Here is a 19,547-nt window from a genome sequence, read left to right as displayed (position 1 = left end):
GTTTGCGGCGGCGCCGGGGCCCGCCGCGGCCAGCTGGTCGCAGCCCATTGGCTGCGGCAGTGGCAGCGGGCACGTGGCGCCCCCACCACGCAAGCTGCATGCGCAGCTTGCATGGGCACGAGGCCGGCCACAGTGTGGCCGGTCGCGTCGTGCCCAGAAATTGTTTTTTTTTTTTTTTTTTTTTTTGTGTGTGGATTGGGTTGTTACATATACTGTATAGTCAAAATTAGATTATGATGATAGAAGAACATGATTGGGAAGCGGAGATATATCTGTAGCGATACCCAACGATATAGGGTTAAGGCGTCCATTGATGAGCCGAGGGCTCCCAATTCTCGCATTGAGGATGGTGATGATTTAGAAAGTATAAGATATGAGTCCACGACTGAGGTCCTTAGTCTGATGGCCATAGACAATCGGTCAAATATAGTGTTGCATTGCCGCTAAATGTGTATATATCCCTCGATATATGAGATGATGGATGGTTATGTGATGGATGATTTTCTAGAGAATATCTACACTGTGGTGAATGGCTCGATAAGCTGTGATAAACATGATTAATGTCTTGGTGAGCATGAAATGACTAAACTACTCTTTTATTTCTAAGTATAATATGTAAACACTATGATTAAGATTTGTATGAATAAAAGATTGTAATAAGTTTATACCTATATGGACTTATCTTGATAGAATTAGGAGTTGGCATGTCTAGGATAGTGGCATGTAGTCTTTATCGATTGCATTAATTTAGTAACTCATAGTAAGTCATTTAAAAAAGCGTATTGTTATTACTAGTAACTATAGGCATGCATTGGATATGCACATGTGGTTTCATTATTATAAATTGTATGAGGAGTAGCTATCTTTTTATTTCAGTTATGACTATGTCTATTAGTTGTATTAAGCCCCTACGAGGGTGTTATGATTGGCGTTATATTTTGGATTTTATAGTTGTATTTTGGATGTATATTTTGAAGGCTTTATTGTGGCATGTGAAAGTTGTATCTGGATTCATATTTGTTTGAGATTATTTATGGTGTGACCCTATATTGCTATGTGCCTTGTAGAAACTTATTATTGACAGATTATGTGATGCACTACGTGGAGGGAATTTACCCATGCGGTATACACGTGTATTTGGAGGTTTTGGTGTTTTATTAACTATGATGGCACGGATTGAAATAGCAAAGCAATCAATGCCATCTTCAATAGGGTCTCTTAGGACGAGTTCAAACACATTAGTACTTATGAGATAGTAAAAGAAGTTTGAAACATACTTAAGATTATTCATGAAGTTACACATATGATGTTGACTTGGGCTTGGATTCTTTTTAACTTTCTATATCTCTAATCTAATCATTGTAGGAATCTTATCTATCTCACAAACTTTTTAGAGCCCAGTGTTAGCCTTATTCCAATAGTAAATCTAATCAACATTGAAGCAATTCATTAATCATATTGCATTCAAATCATAGAGCTCTTGTACCACTATGTTGGAATTTACTATATCCTCAGCTTTGGTATTACTTGTTGTGCATAGCCTAACATGAATAGTTGGAAGTCTTCTCACAGTGTGTGATCTGATATTTTCAAATACCAAAAGAGAATAAAATAATCATAATAAACTTAGATATCAAAATATACATGAAAAATTCTCTCAATAGAGAAAAACTATGGGATGATAACAAATCCATTAAGTAAGATTAGGTGTGGCAATCAGGTCGTATTAGCTGGGTTCTAGTCGAGTCATAGTAATGCAAATGCAAATATGGCCCTTTTATTAAACGAGTTGGAATTTCTAAATAGTAACATGATTCATTTATTAAACGGGTCATCAGGTAGTATAAAATATTTAGTTTTTTTTATAAATTATTCAAGTAATAAATAAGTTTTTTTGTGTGCTATAAATGGGTTAATCATGTCATCAAGGGTTAGTTTAGTCAGGTTATAAATAGATTATCGTGTTATAAATAGGTTGGCAGGTCAGGTCATAAATAGGTTAATCCTGTTGAGGTAATAAACATAAATATGTTGTGTTTAATAATCCAGTTAGATGGATTGACCTATTTATGACCTGAACCAATTAGACTAAACCTTTAAATATTGGGTTAACGTGTTGGGTTATTGAGTCGGGTCAACTTTTGCCACCCTTATATAAGATGCATGGTACACATACTTTAAAATATTATAAATACAAGTGATAATTCCATTTTCACATCCGAAATAACTATCTTGTTCCACAATGGCACCATAAACCTTTTTTTTACTATACAATGACCCTCTAAACTATTAAAAATACTTTATCCCTTGACATTGTAGACGAAATTAGGAAAATGTTCAACTTGCATCTCCATTTTGGTCAACAAAAAGTTCTCTTGATTTGCACGTGATTTACACACATATATATGAAGGGTAAATATGTCCTATTGTTGTCACATGACAACTTATGGATAGAAATACATAACGAAAACCATAGAAAATAGTTAAGAGATCATTATAGAAAATGGTGGTGGTTCAGAACGTGAAAAGGGAATTATTCCTAAATATAACAATCTCTATTCAAGAAACTCATATAGCATAGGCTATAGAAAAGTCTCTATTATCACATTTTACTGCTATCATGTATTGGTTCTTTATGAGCCTTTTATAAGGTAACTCACTAGTTTTTTTGTGCTCATCTTACACTGCCCATTTATCCCGTAGACCCTACTCCGACGAATAGCTCCTTATGCCTCATTGTATCTTATGCATCTCTTGCACATCTATCATAAACAATTAATACCCACAATGGGCCTCTATTCACTGTATGAAAAGCTAGCATTCTATGTCTATATATAGGCATGTGGAGCTTATGTCGTTCTTCTAGTTAAATTAGGATGCATTCCAAAGCCTACTTTTAAACCTATTACAATCTCCTAATTTAATTTAACTAGAAGAGCTATCACTATCTCTTATTATTAGGGAGACCTAGGTTATAGATGGGCTATTATCCCCAATTAGGATAGAACTCCTCATAAGGAGGCCTAATCTAACAATATCTCTCACCTTTGACTTATGAGGAGTCCCCTTCCCTTTAATGATCTCAATTGTTTCTTTTCTTTTCTCTCTTTTTTTTTGTTGAGAAAAATGGACTTAGTTTAGTTGTATTTATTTAGAATAAGGTGATTGAGAGAGATACAAGTATAGGAAAAGAGGATGGAAGGAAGGTCATTAAGACAACGATTAGGGCAAAGAACTAGTCAAAGCTTATCTTAGAGCGACGAGGAGGGATAGCTTCCCTTGGATATTTTCCTAGATGGATTATTGTTGTCATGTTGTTTTCCTACTCTAACATTCGTAGTCCTTTAATATAAAATCTTTATCATGCTTGACAAATCATCTTTTGTTTAACAACACTAGCTCTTTCAACTTGTCATCTTAACGATTACAACACAATATTAGTCTTGAATCCAATGTATTACTCTCAATTAAGCCTTATTCACAAATTTCTATTCTGATCACCTTATAGTCTCAAGAGGTCAACTGATCCTTGCCTTCAATTGCTCTTCATGGATCATTAGTAACCCACAGTTTTGTCCTAGACTAAGATTCAACATTAATCTCAAATGTCTAAACCCAACCGCATTATGGTGGTTTCTCTAGAAAAGCCTATATTAATGAAATTTTATGTAATGATAAGTTCACAGACACAACACTTAGAAAAATGATATAAAATATAGTAATAGTATGTGCTCCGCTGGCTGACCAAGTAACTCAACAAACCCACCGACAAAGAATGATAAAAAAAACACATGCTTCAACAAAACCCGATTCAAAATAGGAGGGGGGAAGAGGGCTAGAGGGTTTGCCAATGAATGGGAGGAAGGGGAGAATCACCGCATTTGACCACGATAGCCATGAAATAGAGGAGGGAGAAAGATAGAGAGAGCTCTAGGAGGAGAGGAGTGCACCAACAGAGTGAGAGGACAAGAGGAAGTTAAAGAGGGAGGAGGTGCACGGCTTGAGGATGAGGGCCCTTCGCATGTGGCCCCAACTCATCTAGTTGCATGCAAAGGGAAGGGGCAAAGTAAGTGTGTACTTGATCTTAGGATGATTATATTGGTAGAGTTTTATTTAGGAAATGTTTTATTGTTGAATTACTAGGGTGGAATTGCAAGTTTACAAACACAAAATAGATGTAAAATATGGAAATAAATCACACTACTTATGAAATAAGTCACCTCTATATAAGTGATCTAGATGCTTAGAGAGAGTCATCCAATTTAAGGAAACTTCAAGTAAATTATCAATAAGTTCTAGGATCTCTTATACAACATATTTTCTATATATCGTGAGGAGATATATCTACATATGCCCGAGTGCTTAAGATTCAATAGAAGATGACCTAAAAATATTGGAGAAGCTAAATCAACGTTGTTGACATCGACACCTTCATTGGCACGAGGAGTAAGGGCTAGTCTATTTTTTGTCGATTTAAGGGCAATCAACAAGGAGCAATCTAATTCACTAAGTAGTTCATTGAAACAAAAGAAGGATTTCAATCAACTATCATCCGGAATATCGCAAAAGTGATTGTTGAGAATTTTGTCTTTACATTTAATAGTGAAATAGATTAACTTGAGAGGTTGGTTATATCTATGATTTTTTTATCTTTAGTGAGAGATTTTTCACATTAAAAAAATCAGCTCATTGTGTTTGTTCGTTCTTTTCTTTCTCTATCTTATCAACTTTCTACTCTTAGTTTTCACTTTCCAACTTGGGTTGGTTTTTTCTGTTTGAGTAATATTTAATTTTCATATTTGGATTTGGTTTTGGTCTACCTACTCAATTTCAGCTTAGTAATTTGATTTCAATTTGGACTTCCAAACCTAGTAGGATTCAGACTTTTGAGTTTATCTATGATTCCGGTAAAACTGATCCAACGATCTTATGATCTCCAATGCGCTCCATCAGCAATGAAACATGGAAGACAGGATGCACTCTCGACCCCTCTAGTAGCTCCAAACGATATGCAACCGGACCAATATGCTCCAACACCCGAAATAGACCAAAGTAGCGATGTGCTAACTTTTAGTTACACATCGGACGTAAGGTTACTTGTCGATACGGTTGCACCCTCACAAACATCCACTGCCGATGTCGAACTCCTGCTCCCAATGGCTACGATCATAAACTTGCTTCATGCGGTTTTCAGCAAGTTTAAGATGAGCACACAACCTTCTCAATGTGGTATCTCTATCCATCAACGCTAAGTCCACCTCTGTCCGATCTGTAGATGTCACTAGATCATAAGCGCGTAACGTCAGAGCCGTGCATCCATACACTACCTCAAATGATGTCATGCCAATGCTGCTATGGTAGGTGGTGTTATAAGACCATTCCGCCCATGGTAAGAACTCCAACCATCGTCTCGGCGTCTCTCCAACAAATCACCTCAAATACTGCTCAATCCCTCGATTAACCACCTCAGTTTGGCCGTCAGTCTGTGGATGGTAGGCCGAACTGAAGTTCAATCAAGCCCCCTGCAATCTAAAAAATTTAATCCAAAAGTCGGTCATAAATACACGATCATGATCCGAGACAATCGTGCGTGGCATGCCATATAACCGAGCAACATCTCTAACAAAATTTCAGCCACTGACTTGATAGAAAATGGATGTGACAATATCAAAAAATGTGCATACTTGCTTAATCTGTCAACCACCAAAAAGATAACGGAATAATCACGTACCAGCGGAAGACCCTCTATGAAGTCTATAGAAATGTCTTTCCAAACATGGTTCAGTATAGGTAAAGGCTGTAGTAATCCGGTCAGTTTCAATGTGGTTGTCTTAGCCCTTTGACAGACTTCGCAAGCACGAACAAAACTTCTCACATCCCGCCTCAATCCTAGCCACGTGCAACTTTGAGATATCCTCCTATAAGTTCTCAAGGCACCCTAATGACCAGCCTCTGGAGTTTGGTGGAAGTGCTCTAATAATTTCTATCGCAATCCATCATTTTTGGGCACTTGAATGCATCCGCGGTCCAGTAGCAAATCGCCTCGATTCTCCAACTCTAGATGGCGCTCTAGATCATCCAACACCTCCTGCAACAATCTCAAAATATCTGGGTCAGATGTACATGCATAACTCAGCTCGTCAAGGAAGGGAAAGGTAGGAGAAGAATATGCTACAAGCTCGGCGGTATTGGGTTGGCGTGATAGTGCATCCGTCGCTCTATTTTCTGTTCCCTTCTTGTATTGTATTTCATAATCATACTCTAGCAATTTTGTGACCCATCTTTGTTATCCCGGAGTGTGTATACGTTGTCTCATAAAACATGGAAGGCTTCTTTGATCGGTTTGGATAATAAATCGTCTACCGATCAAATAAGGCCTCCATTTTGTCACCGCATGCAGAATTGCCAACTTATCTCTAACATATCTGTAAGTTAATAATTGCTGAAATTTTTGTGATAAAGCCTTGCTAAGATAAACAATGGGACGTTCTCCTTGCATTAGTACAGCTCCTATGCTAACACTCGACGCATCTAGGGGTGAAAACGGGTCGGATTAACTCCGACCCGACCCGCTATCCGACCCGACTTGGATCGGATTCGGATAAAAAAATTCTATCCGACTCGGATTCGGATTCGGATACGGATAGAATTTTTGAAAAAAATTCGGATACGAATTCGGATACGGGTCGGATAAATTTTTCGGATTCGGATACGGATATCGAATATCCGTTTATCCGCATATTTTTTTAAATGATTTACAGTTTTTATTTGCTTATTTAAATAGTAAGTATTAATATTATTACTAATAATGCGTTATATATTATTTATATAGATTAATTTCTCTAATTTTATATATTTGACATACAAAAAAAATTTTTGTTGTAAAACTCTTAATAATTTTGTGTTAATTATATTTAAATAAAATATTATAATTATTTAAATTTAATCAATATCCGTTTAAGATCCGATCTTTTATCCGAAAATTATCCGTATCCGTTTAATCAGGATATGGTTTTAAATTTTGCTATCCGTCTAATATCCGTATCCGAATCCGTATCCGAACTAAAAATACGGATCCGGATATGGGTTGAGCATTATCCGATCCGTATCCGATCCGTTTTCACCCCTAGACGCATCACATTCCACAATGAACTCTTTGGTGAAGTCTGGTAGCGCTAAAACGGGTGTTGTCGTTATTGCTGTTTTCAGTTTTTCAAAGGCTGTCGTGGCTTCATCCGTCCATCTAAAAGAGTCATTCTTCAACAAAGAAGTGAGAGGAGCAGCGATCTTGCTATATCCGATGATGAATCGACGATATTATCCAGTCAGCCCCCAAAATCCTCTCAATCCAGTGGTAGTAATAGGAATAGGCCAATCGGTCATGCATGCAACCTTTGAGGATCCGCCGCTAAACCATCCGCTGAAATGATGTGGCCTAAATACTCCACTTTTGGTACTCCCCATAGACACTTGCACTTCTTGATCTTTAATTGGTTTTGCTTCAACAAATTCAACACATTCTCCAAATGCCGCCAATGTTCCAATTCAGTCCTGCTATACACCAAAATGTCGTAAAAAAAATACCAAGATATACCTTCGCAATAAAGGCCGAAATATATCATTCATGAGGCCTTGAAAGATAGCTGGAGCATTGGTGAGACCAAAAGGCATCACTCGAAACTCGTAATGCCCGTCTAGAGTCCGAAATATAGTTTTGTGCACATCCGCCGGGTGAACTCTAATTTGATGAAACCCGGCCCTCAAGTCAAGCTTACTAAATATAGTCGCCCCTACAAGCTCGTCCAGCAACTCCTCGATAATCAGAATGGGATACCGGTCCTTAACGGTAATAGTGTTTAGTGTCCGATAGTCAACACAAAAACGTCATATCCCGTCCTTTTTTTGCACCAATAGCACAGGGGATGAATATAAGCTATGACTTGGTTGAATGAGCCTTGCTCCAACATCTCGGATATCATCTTTGAGATAACTTCTTTTTGCATATGTGGATATCGATATGGCATCACGTTCGCCGGTGCAACCTCGAGTACAATCTCTATGCGATGGTCCGCCGCTCTCCTCAGTGGTAACTCCTGTGGCTCCTCAAACAATCCAAAAAAGTTATCTAATAAATTAGACAATTTAATGGTAGTACCTGAACTCATTTAAAGCACATCTCTTGCTAGTCCTAATTGAAGAAGATAGGCCAAATCATACGCACAAGGCAGCCTCACCATAGGCTACATCGCAGGAATCGGCGAAGGCCGAACACCATCAAGTCGCACATCTTTGTTTCCTTGTTTAAATTTTATCCACATGCTTCGAAAATCAAATGTGACGGGTCTTAAACTCTGTAACTACTAAGTACGAAGGACAATATCCGCTCCTTGCAGCATCAACGGATATAAGTCTACAATGATGTCGTGTCCTTGTAACTGTATATCGACCCGGCGACACAAGCTCTCCGCCCTAAGCTTTGTGTTGTCTCCAATAGCAATGTCAAATCTCATGGTCGATTCGGCATCCAAACCCAATCTCCTCATTAACCACTCATCTAGAAAGTTATGTGTACTCCCCGAATCGATGAGGATGCCATGTAACGAGTCCGTTTACTTATAACGTCCTCGGCGTGGAAGTACCCGAATATGCATGCATTGATATTTCAGCTTGAATATCTTCCTCCACGCCCTCCTCAACAGCCTCCTCATGGACCTCCTCTGGACACTCTCCATCATCAATAACCTCATCATCCTCCTCAAGACCGTCGATAAGCATCACACTCCCAATTGATTTAAAACACCAATAATTGGGGGTGAAACGCTCATCACATCGAAAGCAAAGGCCCTTCGCTCTTCGCTCCTCCACCTAGGCAAGTTGTGAGAGTTCGAATGGGGGTCTTGTGCCTCCTCTAACATCAGAAAAAGGTCCCAAAGGTGGTCGTGGTCTAGTACTCGCAACCACTATTTTTGAACTCGTAGAATTTCCAACTAGCGTTCTAGGTGCAAACCGCTTATCTCGGTTGCCCCAATTGATTTTCGCTGCCATCTTTAGAGCCTTATGCTTTTGTTCCATCCTCACGGCCTTCTCAAAGGCCTCCTCAAGAGTAGTAGGACAAAGAGCACAAACATCCGCTTGTGTCTCATCCTATAGTCTAGAAATAAATGTGCTCATCAATGTCAGTTCGGGCCAAGGTGGCTCACAACGACTACTAACTCTTTCAAACTCAGCTTGGTATTCCAATACGGTTGTCTTCTGAACCATCTTGCTTAATGTGGCAACAAAATATTCATATACCGCTGTCTCAAATCTGCGTATAATCCTCCTACAAAAATCAGCCCATTCGATAAATCCACCACCACAAATAACCGATCTATATCAATGAAATGCCATTCCTTGGAGGTGAAAGCTTGTCATCTAGACCTTTGCATCTTCTGCTGTACCTTGACAATCAAAATATTATTCAACTTGAAACACCCAATCCATTGGATCACCGCCTTAAAATTTTAGAAAGTCCAAGCGTCCAGTTCTCTCCCGAATAGCGTTGTCGGGTTCACGAAAGATCCTTGGTTCAGGTCTAAACCTTTGTGTATGTTGATCATCTTCTCTAAATCCTCGAGCACGTCCATTACCATCCCCAAAGGGATCAACCTCATCCTCAAAGTGCCAATCCTCCTCATTGACGAAGAGCACCAGTGCCGCACGCCACTCGGGTTCCACTACCGTCGGTCTTAGGTTTTGTAACGGAGGTGGGGGATGATGTGTAGGCATAGGTAAGAGGGGATCATTGATACTCACATGACGCACCTGGACCTGTGGGGTATCTGTTCGATGAGGTCCCACCGCTGGTCCTTCTTGAAGCTCCGATTGTCGTCGAGGAGATGACGAACCCAATTGGTTCATGACATATTCCTTGAAATCATTGTGATCCTTTTGAATTGCGTAAACTCTATGCAGCAATGCTTGGAACATGCCCCTAAGTTTATCCGCCAAGCCCATATTTACACCCATAGACGTTGGTTGACTTGGACAAAAACACAAAAAGGGGATGGTGGGTGATGGTGGTGGTGATGGGTGGAGTGGATGTTAGGGTTATGGATGGATATGGAGGTGAAGGGGGATGGCGGATGTGGTTATAGGATGTAGACGAAGGAAACGAAGTGGTCAAGATCTCAAAGAAGATGAGTGACTTGACAAATGAGAGAGATTATCGGTTAGGAGAAATTTTGGCAACAATAGAGGTGGAAGGATGGTGAAGAGGGAGGAGGAAGATAGGAGGCAAGAAATCAATAATCCAATAGCATAATGAATTTCACTGCCATCTATATATTTATAGAGGCTAGCCAACATGTCCTAAAACAATAGGTAACCCTAATTCTAGAGGATTCCCGCCAATCACGTTTGAACACGCCCGATTGCATTCGAACGCACAAAAGATATTATCTATATGTGCAAACACGATGTAGGTGTTCAAACGTGGGCGTTTGAACTCGGCTAACCCCATTGGAACGCATAATATGCGTTCTCTATAGGGGTGAAAACGGGTCGGATTAACTCCGACCCGACCAGCTATCCGACCCGACTCGGATCGGATTCGGATAAAAAATTTCTATTCGACTCGGATTCGGATTCAGATACGGATAGAATTTTTGAAAAAAATTCGGATACGGATTCGGATACGGGTCGAATAAATTTTTCGGATTCGGATACGGATATCGGATATCCGTTTACCCGCATATTTTTTTAAATGATTTACAGTTTTTAGTTTGCTTATTTAAATAGTAAGTATTAATATTATTACTAATAATACATTATATATTATTTATAGAGATTAATTTCTCTAATTTTATATATTTGACATACAAAAAAATTATTTCTTGTAAAACTCTTAATAATTTTGTATTAATTATATTTAAATAAAATATTATAATTATTTTAATTTTAATTAATATCCATTTAAGATCCGATTCTTTATCCGAAAATTATCCGTATCCGTTTCGTTAGGATATGGTTTTAAATTTTACTATCCGTCCAATATCCGTATCTGAATCCGTATCCGAAGTAAAAATACGAATCCGGATATGGGTTGAGCACTATCCGATCCGTATCCGATCCGTTTTCACCCCTAGTTCTCTGTATTTGCGAACCTGATGTAGGCGTTCGTAAGGGCGTTCGAACGCGACTCCACCTGCATTCAAACGCAACCTATAGGAATTTTATTTTTAATAAAAATAAACAACTAATGCAATAAGAAAAGATCCTAACTAAGTGTATCAAGCTCGCAAGCATGTACGAACGCCCTTAGCTCCTATCGTACTCTAAGCCACGTACAACTTTGTAGTAGTCTCTTGAGAGTCCATAGGAGTCCCTCGTGTCCCACCTCTAGAATGGAATGAAAGTGTTCCATCAGTCTTTGTTGTAGACCTTCGTCCGCAGGTATCTGTATATGCCCTTGGTCCAAAAGCAATCCACCTCGGCTCATCATACTAGGATGACTAGTGGGGTTGTCCTCCTACTATAAGATTCTCAAGATATCTAGATTAGTAGCTCCTGCTGCTCATATGTCATCTAAGAAAGGGAAGACAGGCACGAATAGGGTCGCCGCCGATTCAGGTTGTCGAGATAGCGCATCAGCCGCTTTGTTCTCCGCTCGTTTCTTGTATTACAGCTCGTAGTTATACCCCAATAGCTTGGTGACCCACCTCTGCTGCGTGAGTTATCCGCTGCCTTGTGAAATAAGGTAAGCTCCTCTAATCTATCCGGATCACAAATCGCCTCCCAATCAAGTAGGGTCTCCACCTCAGTACAGTATGTAAGATAGTGAGCATCTCGCGCTCATAAGTGGACAACTGCTGTGGTAAGCAATGGGCCTCCCTGTCTGCATCAATATAGCTCCAATTTCTGTGCCCGATGCATCGCACTCAATCACGAATTTCTTGGTGAAGTTGGGTAGTGCTAATACCGATGCGGACGCCATTGCTTTCTTCAGCTCCTCAAATGCCTTTGTCGCTGCATCGGTCCACTCAAAAGCATCCTTTTTCAACAAGGCTGTTAATGGTGTTGCAATCTTCCCATAGTTGGCCACAAACCTACGATAGTAGCCTATTAAACCAAGGATACTACGTAACTCCCAAACCATCCTCGGTTGTGTCTAGTTGAGAATGCACTCCACCTTGCTTGAGTCGACCGCGACTCATTCGGCTGAAATGATCTGCCCCAAGTACTCCACTCGTCGCCCATAGACATTTACTTCGCTTCACCTTAAGGGAATGTGATACGATCTCCCCTTTAGGCCAATACTCGATCTATTCCGATTTGATCAGATTTGGACAAAATCTGATACAGAATATTAAAAATAGATCCTGAAAGATACTGCCATTGGATTGACTTGAGATTTTGATATTTTGTAGCCCCAGAAAAGAGATTTCCAACAAATCAAGTTTCAAGCGAATCAGATGTAGGGATCTCAATATATCGTCCAATTAGTAGATGAAAGTCAGGAGGTTTGTCTTAGGATCCGTGGATGGAGGCACGAGAGGTGATGAACCGGCGTTAATGGGGTGGCACCGGTGAATAAGTGGTGGTGGAAGGGTTATGGGTGATGGTAGGATTAGGGCAAGTGTTGGATAGATTAGAAGAAGGGGGAGAAGTGGGCCGCCCCTAAGGGACTAGAGTGATTGGCCGGTCGAGGAAGGTTAGAAGCGGCGTCGCCAGGGATCGAGAGAACGGGAGAGAAGAAGACGAAGGAGACAAGGCAAAATACTCAATTCATCAATAATGACTCCATGGTTGCCATCCACATCCTTTAGAGGCTAACCAAACAAGTCAAATATAACCCTAAACAGTACATTTTCGCCGACCGCGTTCGAACGCACCTGATCGCGTTTGAACACACCTATTTTCCACTTCTTTAGATTTGCGAATGCGATGCAGGTGTTTGCAATGCGTTCAAACGCACATATTTCTCACTTCTCTAGATTTGCGAACGCGATGCAAGCGTGTTCAAACGCACAATTCATACTCTCTGGATGTGCGAACATGATGCAGGCGTTCATAACCGCATTCGAATGCACTCCACCCGTGTTCGAACGCAACATACAAAAAACTTATTTTTTAAAAAATTAAACATTAAAACAAGAAACAAAGACAACCCTAAAGTGTACCTATGCTCGAGACGACATCGGTGAAGTCCGAATCATATCAGAATGGTCCTTCAAGAGTGTCAACATGGACCATAGATGATCCAAGTGCACCTTCCAAGTCTTGCTATATACCAAAATGTTATCGAAGAATACTAACACATATCATCGTAAGAGTGGATGGAATATATAGTTCATCAGCCCTTGGAAGGTTGCCAGAGCATTTGTCAATCCAAACGGCATCACCCTAAACTCAGCTAACAAGCAATCCAAATTAGGATGAGTACCTAAGTTAGAGACGACTTCAGGTTCTATAGGCACCAACTGTTAGAAGTAGGTAACTTTGCCTATCTGCAAAGCACCCACCAATGGTCATAAAGAGGGGCTCGTTTGCGTGCGAACTCCCTCGAGTTGTACCACACGTCCATCTCTCCGAAATGTGAGCCTTATTGTGAGAATCAAATATGACGAGGCCGAGACTCTGTAGCCACTAGGTGCCTAGCACAATGTCAGCTCCTCGAAGGGCTAGCTGGTACAAGTCCAAGGTGAAGCTATGCCCTTGCACTCGTACCACTACTCCTCAGCAGATGCTGTCAACTCTCAAGCAGATACCATCACTAATGCTCACGTCAAACCCAATAGTAGGCTCAGCCTCAAGTCCTATACTCCGTACCAATCTCTCGTCCAAAAAGTTATGTGTGCTCCTCGTATCAATGAAGATGTGTACACAGTGCTTGCTTTTGGACGAGCCCATCCACCCGTAGGGTCTTTGGGGTGCTAGTGCCAGAGTACGCATGCATCGAGATCTCGACCTACATATCCTTGTCCACTATCTCCTCAAGCTCCTCTCCAACTATTTCCTCAGTGATGTCTCCCTCCGCCTCCTCATCACTTCCATCGATCAATATGACGTTGCCCGTAGCCTTGGCGCATTGATGCCCCCAAAGTGTAGCCCTTATCACACCAAAAACACAAGCCTTTGGCTCATTTTTCATCCACCTGTGCTTGGGACAAGGACCGACCTTTGGGTTGCATGCCTCCTCCTTTGAATCTGGTTGTCGGTCTCGGGGTAACTTGCTGTCCGAAAGAGGGCGTCGATAACTTCATCATAGAACTGGAACCGCTGATTGTGGACATCATCTGTGGCATGTACCAGTCGTCCTTCAGCATCCAATTTATCCTCATAACTTCTTTCAAAGCAGTGTACTTCTGTTCCATCCTTATGGCAATCTCAAAAGCCTCTATTAAAGTTCGTGGCTGCATTGAATAGACATCGGCTTTTATCTCCTTGTGTAGCCCTGCCAAAAATGTGCTCTTTAATGCTTCTTGTGGCCACCTTGGAAAACAATAACTGCTAAGGCAATCAAAGTCTTCTTGATATGCTACCACAATAGTCTTTTGTGTTAATTTGGAGAGTGTAGCTCCATAATTTTTATATCCAACAATCCCAAACCATCGTGGTAATGCAAATGTGAATGCCGTCCAATTGTCGAACGGTTGGTGGGCATACATTGATTGGTACCAATGTAAAGCTGCATCTTCCAAATGAAAACTCGCAATAGGTACCTTGGCCTCTTACGACGTGCCATGACAAGAAAAGTACTACTTAGCATGAAAAATCCAATCAATAAGGTTACCTCCATTAAATTTTGGAAATTCTAGCCGATCATCCGTGGAGGCCATAATCACGCCCATTGTCCATTAGAGGATCCATCCTCATTGTTGGCAGATGAAGGATGTGGATCTCCGGTCCATGACATCTCCTTTCCTCTTCTTCACGATCAATCACGTGTTCATCATCAAATGGTCACGTTGCTCCCAGTTCGCCCCTACCTTGATGGAGTTCATTCCTTCTCCTATCTACGCCATGGTTCACTCCTGGTGGGGCCAGATAAGGTATCCTTGGTCTTGGTGGGTTGGGCAGCAATGCATCCGTCTGCCCTAGGAAAACTCTCATCATTGGCGGGGTTTGATTGGTCGTTGGTGTAGTCATGATGGATTCCTCCGGTGTCAGCCCTCCACGCGATATCACATGAATCTCCTCGTGTAGGGACTGCACAAGGGCCTCTTGCATTCGTTGTTGGTGGTCCATCATTCTTTATTGTTGCTCCATCATTTACTGAATGACCACTGCCACATTAGGATCTAGAGGCGTGGAAAGAGGTGCACTAAACGTGGCATTGGTGCTAGCTACGCTATTGCTGCCCATGGTGGTCGAAGCGTTTGGATCCGATTTCGAGTTGGCATCCGTCGTCCCATACTTTTCCATCAATCTTGTGTTAGTCATGGTCCGAGAACCGATGGCTCTAATACCACTGGCCATTGATCTTGTGTTCATCATCAAATGGCCATCACTAAATCAATTCAAGCTTGCTAAGGCTCGAAAGTAGCTTGAATTGATTAGGCTTGAAATTACTAATTGAGCAACTCATTTAAGCTCGAGCTACACTTGAGTTTGAAATAAGCTCAAAATTAGCTCGAATTAAAATTATTTCAATTCAAGCTTGGTCACAGAGTCAAGCTTGAAATTAATTTCAATCCAAGCTTGATCAGAGCCAGACTCGATCAAGCTTAGCTTGTTTACACCCCTATCTCAAACTCTTAAGCTTTAAACTTGTTTCATTTTCAACCAAAGCTTTTCACTTCTTGAAGACATCAAGTACATTAGATTTATTTTTTGAAAAATAAATTCATAGCTTTCTATAACATTATCTATGAAGATAATAAAATAGGAAGAACCACGAAGTGAGCATACTTGGGTTGGTCCAAAAACATTTGTATGGACCAACTCTAAGTTTTTGTGATGTGGTGTTTATCACTACTTTGTGGAGCTCACTTTCTTCTACTTTTCATAAACATAGTATTCACAAAAATCTAGATATATTGGCTTTAGCTCTAGGAGTTTTCCATTAGAATGCATGATCTTCATTTATTCTCGCTCATGTCCAAGTCTGCAATGTTATAACAAATGTATCTATATCAAACTCTACCACTGAGATTGAACACATGACACCTTCGATCACGTAAAGTATACCTTCCTTCTTGCCACAAGTTAAAGCCAAAACTCTCTTCTAATTTTCCATGAATCACTAGTGAAGAAGATCATTTGAGTTGCAATTGTTAGCTATCCGACAAATATGAGGTTTCTTTTAAGGTTAGGGGCATGTCCCCCATCGGTCAATTTTAGGCTCCAACCATTCACCATATTGATCTAGACATCTTCTTTGTCAATGATGCTATAAAGTTCTCCATCTCCAAAATATATATGTTCAAAATCACATTGAACATAATTATAGAGAATGTTCTTCTAGTAGTCTCATGGAAAAAAGCTCTAGAATCTGTCACCCATCATCCAGTCTATCCATGCAAATACAAAATCAAAGTTATTCAAGATATTTACTTTAAGAGCTCATAGAATCATGTGTAGTGTTATTTGTCTAATTTTTGTAATTGTCATTGCACCTAGTATGGCCCTTCTTGTCGTAATGCTAACAACCGTCTCCTTTGTCTTTAGCATGTTTTGACTTCTCCTCGATTTAATTTTCTCATGGTTATTTGATCTACTATGTGAACGGCCTCTACTCTCCACATTAAGTGTTGCCCGCGCTACTTTACCCGATTCTTCCTTTAGATCTCCTCATTTAGTAGAATATCTATTATATCATTATTCTTGAGAGTAGATGATCCTAAAAAGTTGCTCAAAACTATAACTAGGTTATTCCAACTCTCTAGTAGTGATGACAAAATCAATAGCGTATAAATCTCGTTGTCGAATTTAATGTCAATTGAGTTCAATTGATTAGTGGTGGTATTGAACTTGTTTGGAAGTTTTGAAAAGCTTCCATCTTCAACTACCTTCATGTTGAATAGCTTTTCCATCACGAAGACTTTGTTCAATGTCAACAATTTCTTGTAGATCCTAGACAATGCGGTCATCAAATTTGAAGTTGTTCTCTTCGAAAATATTGAAAGTCACCAAATTTACTAGGGTGAGGCACACCGTTCCAAGTGCTTTTCAATTTAAACCTTAATGTCTTTATCGCTCGTCCTTTGGCCTTTTGGCTTTTCATTTGAGCGGTAGATAAAGATCTCTCTAATAAAGATAATACTTAATATGCCTTTTAGAATCCAAAATTTGTGCCATTTAACTTTTTAATTCTCAACTTTTCATCCTTCAAAGCTCCCACTTAATCTATAACATTGCTTTCATACTAGTTGTCAAGGTAAACAAAACACAAAGAAAATTATAAATCAGTTATATAAGAGAAATAAGATTTTACATGGTTCACCTAATACGAGTAACGTCAACAAAGATCCCATTGATTTCATTGTGTAGATCACACACACAAAAAAAAATACACGAGAAAAATCATTCTCAATCCAACCTAAGATTTAAAGCCCCGTTCACATAAAATAAAGCTAATTCTAGAAGAAGTATTTTAATTTTTAACATAAAAAGAGCTAATACTAATATAACATATTCTATTATTTAGTTGAATACTAGTATAAGGAGTAATAATTATATTTAAATATAAAGTTGATATTAAGCCCTTGTTACTTGTCGAATAGGAATAGGCTATTCTAGAATAAACCTCATTATTCTACTATATAAATTAAACAACAACTTACTTTATTTTGGTATAGTAATTTATCATTCTTTCTCATTTTATTCCATACAACTTAAAAAAAATTTAATAATAACTCACAATTATTATTTTGTTTATAGATTAGATAATGCTTAATTATACATCACCACAGCTTTAGTTGAGATTTCCTCTCCCTCCACTATCTCTTTTCTTAAATATCAGTCATCTCAACTACAGTTTAGATTTTCTCTCTCTTTTATTTTAAATATTTGTCATCTCACCTATGGTTGAGATTTTATCTTTTTTTTTTACTAATAAATTCTGCAAAAATGAAATAAAAAAAAAGTTAAGCCCACACTCTTTTATCACGGTGCAAGTTTATAACCCTACATTACCCCGTAATGCCTCCTTATTTTCCTATAGTGCATAATTATTTTATATAGAGTCCGAGATTATTTCACAATAGTGCGAGTTTATAATCCCACATTACCCCGCAATGCATCGTTATTTCCTCATAACGCAAGTATATAGAGTATTTTAAATTTACAGTTATAAAAATTTAATATTATTTCAGAAAAATACTACTTACTACTACTACTTTTATATATACTTAATGTATTTTATAATTTGATTCAAAATATCACCAATTCCCCAATACAGTTTCATTATCTTTTAATACTTTAATATTAACTTTATGTCATATCAAATATAATTATTACTCATTATCCTAGAAGTAAATATTAGAATAACTTATACTAATATTAACTTTCTTCTTCTAGTATTAAAAATTAGAATAATAATTTATATTCTAGCCTTATTTCATAAGTGAACACAGCCTAAGTAAATAGAGGAGAGTCTTGGGAGTACAAATAGGATTAGGACAAACTACATAAGGTTGATCTTTCTGTTTAGGGAAATTTATATATAACACCTTATCTTTTATGATTTACATCCTATATTTTCACTATTTATAATTCGAGCATCTATAATTTAACAAATATGTGCAAAGGAAGCACCCTAGGTTATATTTAATTCGGGTATACAGCATAAAATGAGAATCTTTTGTTAAGTAGATTTTTTTTATTTTTAAAATAACTAAAATGCCCTTCTCTTTGTCTCTCGATCATCAGCTTAGGCTTCACTAATTTCACGTCTTGAGTTTCATCGGACTTTACTCTCCCATACTCAAGCTAGCAGTAGATTACAAATTGGGACAAAACACTCTTTTATCCTCCAAAATTTATCGAATTCTCTAATTATCCTAAGTCCCAAATGGGAGAACAAAATTCAGATAAATACCAACATAAAACAAAAACCTAACTCATGAAATGATGAAAAATTCCTCTTCGCCCTTCACTACTCAGTCTACCTCTCAAGAGAGTGTTAAGTGGGGACGATGAGATAGAAGGGTTAGGTTTGGATCAAATGATAGAGAAGGGTTGGTTGGGTTTAGTTGATCAGGTTTAATTAGGTTAAATTTAGTTAACTAGGTTTAGTTAGGTTGAGTTGAGCAGTACAAGTTGAATAAAGATAATTTAGTTGATAATATTTTACAATCTTCTTAGTATAATTAATTTAATCCAGAAATTTAGTTAAGTTTAACTAACGTAATATTTTCTACGTATATTTACTAAATCATAGGACTGAATTTATAAATAATAAAAATATAAAAAGTAAACTACAATTTGGCTAAAAGACATCGATGTAACCTACAATCATATGCAAATTTCCCTCTTTTTAAGGTCAACCTGTACAGAAAGGTAACACCAATAAGAAAGCCAAGTATTTCTAAAGCCACTAGCAAATTAATGCAACAATACTGGAA

This window comes from Typha angustifolia, chromosome 4, assembly GCF_048772165.1.
Source record: "Typha angustifolia cultivar Huaian chromosome 4, ASM4877216v1, whole genome shotgun sequence".
NCBI lineage: Eukaryota > Viridiplantae > Streptophyta > Magnoliopsida > Poales > Typhaceae > Typha > Typha angustifolia.
Note: the sequence above shows the minus strand (reverse complement) of the source record.